This window comes from Cibotium barometz, chromosome 55 (assembly GCF_041138505.1).
Source record: "Cibotium barometz isolate CiBa-2024 chromosome 55, ASM4113850v1, whole genome shotgun sequence".
In the NCBI taxonomy this organism is placed as follows: Eukaryota; Viridiplantae; Streptophyta; class Polypodiopsida; order Cyatheales; family Cibotiaceae; genus Cibotium; species Cibotium barometz.
Window position 1 is genome coordinate 32,017,156 of NC_141100.1, and position 5,562 is coordinate 32,022,717.

Below are 5,562 nucleotides of genomic sequence, written 5' to 3' on the forward strand. Positions count from 1 at the left end.
TATATATATATATGTGTGTGTGTGTGTGTGTGTGTGCGTGTATTTAAATATTCTCTCTTTGCTATGGATATATACATAGCATACTCTTTATATAATATATATATATATATATATATTTCTATATTTATGCATTTATATTTACATATATTTGTACACACATACGCACGCGCGCACGCACAGATATATCTATATACATACATACATACATCTATATCATATTATATTATATAGAGTATAATGTATATATATCTATCTAGGAGAGAGAGAGAGAGAGAGAGAGAGAGAATAATTTGAACAGAGCACGAAACTTGGCATACTTGTATACCAAGGCACCATGCTTTGCATATATATCCACCAAGGGAGATCCACTCTCACACATTGAAATCTCTCTCTCTCTCTCTCTCTCTCTCTCTCTCTCGGGCTACACCAACCCCTCCAAGAACTTGCAATGAGAAACATGAATTTAGATCTCTCTCTTCAAAAACTAAATGAAAAACTCTCTCTCTCTCTCTCTCTCTCTCTCTCTCTCTCTCTCTCTCTCTCTCTCTCTCTGGCGCACAACACACAATGGAGTAATGATCTCTCTCTCTCTCTCTATCTCTATCGGACCCGAGAGTCAGGATGATAGAGATATTTTTTCCCCTATGTAAACCGGCCTCTTTTTGTGCTCGTAGAAATGGCAGTGCGGATTATCAGTATTGTTTACACACTCTCTCTCTCCTACCTAGTTCAAGTCCCACCGTTGGTCGTATATGCCCTCATGTTGCCGACAATACCTCTCTCTCTTCTACCTGTTGGTGGTATACGCCCTCGTGTTGCATTTTACCGACATGAATACCTCTCTCTCTCTCCCTCTTCTACCTCTTAAAAATGACAGCTCACAATCGATGACGAATCTACCTCCATAAATATTTTTTAACAAATGGTTTAAAATCTCCCTATAGAAAAAAATATAAAAACAGAAATACACGATCCTGATGGACTTCCACAATCTGATGATGTGAAAAGCTCCCACATATTCATTAAAACATTGCTAAATCACTCATGCATATCTTAAGCTAAATGAGCAATGCTGGTGTAATTTTCTCGGTTGAAATTTAAGAATCATGGTTGGATTTTGGCTTTGTCTTTAATCTTAAGGGATGAGATTTACATGTTTAAGCTGGAAATCTCGGAATGAGTATAGTTCTTAGAGGTTTTTAGGTCTAAATATTGGTTATGGTTTAGCACGGCTTTTAATATAAGGGTTTTAAAAAACATTCTTTTCAAGCACTGCAAAGGAGTATATGAGTGCAATAAGTTGTAAGGTTACGATGACTAATTAATGAAACATTAAATTTGCACTTGTTATCGCCTCCTATTCTATTCACTCAAAATATCAAAATTATGTTAATTACAGGTCATTGAGCATTTAATTAATACAATGGCAATTAATCAATACATACATGAGCCTCCAATGCTACTCTCTCTACTCTTAGAGAATAAATTTTGAGGCCTTCTATAGAGAATTGTGAAACCTTATGTGGGTGAATGCATGTAAATAGAGAAGACAAGAAGGGTCGTGATAATTTAAGAATCATGGTTGGATTTTGGCTTTGTCTTTAATCTTAAGGGATGAAATTTACATGTTTAAGTTGGAAATCTAAGAATTAGTATAGTTTTTGTAGATTTTTAGGTCTAAATCTTGGTTATGGTTTAGCACGGCTTTTAATTTAACGGTTAAAAAAACATTTTTTTCAAGCACTACAAAGGAGTATATGAGTGCAATAAGTTGTAAGGTTGCAATGACTAATTAATGAAACGTTAAATTTGCACTTGTTATTGATTCCTATTCTATTCACTCAAATTATCAAGATTATATTGATTACATGCTATTGAGCATTTAATTTAAACAGTGGCAATTAATCAATACATCCTTGGTATATGAGCCTCCACTACTACTTTCTCTACTCTTAGAGAATAAACTTTGAGGCCTTTTATAGAGAATTGTGAAACCTTAAGTGGGTGAATGCATGTAAATAGAGAAGACAAGAAGGGTCATGATTTCTTTTACCTTTTTAAGCATTAATCATTACATACTAAAAAAAAACCTGAGAAGAGTGCTAAGTTTTTCTTTTAAAAAAATGAGAATTGAACTCTTGGGGATGCTAGGTTTTCTTTTTTTTTTTTGTTGAGAAGTGAATTGTTCCTTTGGTATGTGTAAAAGAATAACTTTGTACATGTGGATGGATAGCAAACTAATATAAATATATATATATATATATACGTACGTATATATATACATATATGTAATGTATGTGTGTGTATGTATGTGCATATGTGCGTATATCTTTTATTATACTAAATATGTTTATTTATTTATATGTGTATATGTATATGTGTGTGTGTGTGTGTGTGTGTGTGTGTGTGTGCGCGCGTGTGTATAATATAAATATATATTTCTTTTTATAATAAATATTTAATTATTATAAAAAATTAAGCATATTTATATTAAAAAGCGCACACATATCCATGCATGTGCACACGCACATATACATACATATATATATTATAAATATATATGTGCACATATATATATATGTGTGTGTGTGTGTGTGCGTGTATTTAAATATTCTCTCTTTGCTATGGATATATACATAGCATACTCTTTATATAATATATATATATATATATTTCTATATTTATGCATTTATATTTACATATATTTGTACACACATACGCACGCGCGCACGCACATATATATCTATATACATACATACATACATCTATATCATATTATATTATATAGAGTATAATGTATATATATCTATCTAGGAGAGAGAGAGAGAGAGAGAGAGAGAGAGAGAGAGAGAGAGAGAGAGAGAGAGAGAGAATAATTTGAACAGAGCACGAAACTTGGCATACTTGTATACCAAGGCACCATGCTTTGCATATATATCCACCAAGGGAGATCCACTCTCACACATTGAAATCTCTCTCTCTCTCTCTCTCTCTCTCTCTCTCTCTCTCTCTCTCTCTCTCTCTCTCTCTGGCTACACCAACCCCTCCAAGAACTTGCAATGAGAAACATGAATTTAGATCTCTCTCTTCAAAAACTAAATGAAAAACTCTCTCTCTCTCTCTCTCTCTCTCTCTCTCTCTCTCTCTCTCTCTCTGTGGTGCACAACACACAATGGAGTAATGATCTCTCTCTCTCTCTCTATCTCTATCGGACCCGAGAGTCAGGATGATAGAGATATTTTTTCCCCTATGTAAACCGGCCTCTTTTTGTGCTCGTAGAAATGGCAGTGCGGATTATCAGTATTTTTTACACACTCTCTCACTCCTACCTAGTTCAAGTCCCACCATTGGTCGTATATGCCCTCATGTTGCCGACAATACCTCTCTCTCTTCTACCTGTTGGTCGTATACGCCCTCGTGTTGCATTTTACCGACATGAATACCTCTCTCTCTCTCTCCCTCTTCTACCTCTTAAAAATGACAGCTCACAATCGATGACGAATCTACCTCCATAAATATTTTTTAACAAATGGTTTAAAATCTCCCTATAGAAAAAATATAAAAACAGAAATACACGATCCTGATGGACTTCCACAATCTGATGATGTGAAAAGCTCCCACATATTCATTAAAACATTGCTATATCACTCATGCATATCTTAAGCTAAATGAGCAATGCTGGTGTAATTTTCTCGGTTGAAATTTAAGAATCATGGTTGGATTTTGGCTTTGTCTTTAATCTTAAGGGATGAGATTTACATGTTTAAGCTGGAAATCTCGGAATGAGTATAGTTCTTAGAGGTTTTTAGGTCTAAATCTTGGTTATGGTTTAGCACGGCTTTTAATATAAGGGTTTTAAAAAACATTTTTTTCAAGCACTGCAAAGGAGTATATGAGTGCAATAAGTTGTAAGGTTACGATGACTAATTAATGAAACATTAAATTTGCACTTGTTATCGCCTCCTATTCTATTCACTCAAAATATCAAAATTATGTTAATTACAGGTCATTGAGCATTTAATTAATACAATGGCAATTAATCAATACATACATGAGCCTCCAATGCTACTCTCTCTACTCTTAGAGAATAAATTTTGAGGCCTTCTATAGAGAATTGTGAAACCTTATGTGGGTGAATGCATGTAAATAGAGAAGACAAGAAGGGTCGTGATAATTTAAGAATCATGGTTGGATTTTGGCTTTGTCTTTAATCTTAAGGGATGAAATTTACATGTTTAAGTTGGAAATCTAAGAATTAGTATAGTTTTTGTAGATTTTTAGGTCTAAATCTTGGTTATGGTTTAGCACGGCTTTTAATTTAACGGTTAAAAAAATATTTTTTTCAAGCACTACAAAGGAGTATATGAGTGCAATAAGTTGTAAGGTTGCAATGACTAATTAATGAAACGTTAAATTTGCACTTGTTATCGATTCCTATTCTATTCACTCAAATTATCAAGATTATATTAATTACATGCTATTGAGCATTTAATTTAAACAGTGGCAATTAATCAATACATCCTTGGTATATGAGCCTCCACTACTACTTTCTCTACTCTTAGAGAATAAACTTTGAGGCCTTTTATAGAGAATTGTGAAACCTTAAGTGGGTGAATGCATGTAAATAGAGAAGACAAGAAGGGTCATGATTTCTTTTACCTTTTTAAGCATTAATCATTACATACTAAAAAAAAACCTGAGAAGAGTGCTAAGTTTTTCTTTAAATCGCCTCCTATTCTATTCACTCAAAATATCAAAATTATGTTAATTACAGGTCATTGAGCATTTAATTAATACAATGGCAATTAATCAATACATACATGAGCCTCCAATGCTACTCTCTCTACTCTTAGAGAATAAATTTTGAGGCCTTCTATAGAGAATTGTGAAAGCTTATGTGGGTGAATGCATGTAAATAGAGAAGACAAGAAGGGTCGTGATAATTTAAGAATCATGGTTGGATTTTGGCTTTGTCTTTAATCTTAAGGGATGAAATTTACATGTTTAAGTTGGAAATCTAAGAATTAGTATAGTTTTTGTAGATTTTTAGGTCTAAATCTTGGTTATGGTTTAGCACGGCTTTTAATTTAACGGTTAAAAAAACATTTTTTTCAAGCACTATAAAGGAGTATATGAGTGCATTAAGTTGTAAGGTTGCAATGACTAATTAATGAAACGTTAAATTTGCACTTGTTATCGATTCCTATTCTATTCACTCAAATTATCAAGATTATATTAATTACATGCTATTGAGCATTTAATTTAAACAGTGGCAATTAATCAATACATCCTTGGTATATGAGCCTCCACTACTACTTTCTCTACTCTTAGAGAATAAACTTTGAGGCCTTTTATAGAGAATTGTGAAACCTTAAGTGGGTGAATGCATGTAAATAGAGAAGACAAGAAGGGTCATGATTTCTTTTACCTTTTTAAGCATTAATCATTACATACTAAAAAAAACTTGAGAAGAGTGCTAAGTTTTTCTTTTAAAAAAATGAGAATTGAACTCTTGGGGATGCTAGGTTTTCTTTTTCTTTTTTTGTTGAGAAGTGAATTGTT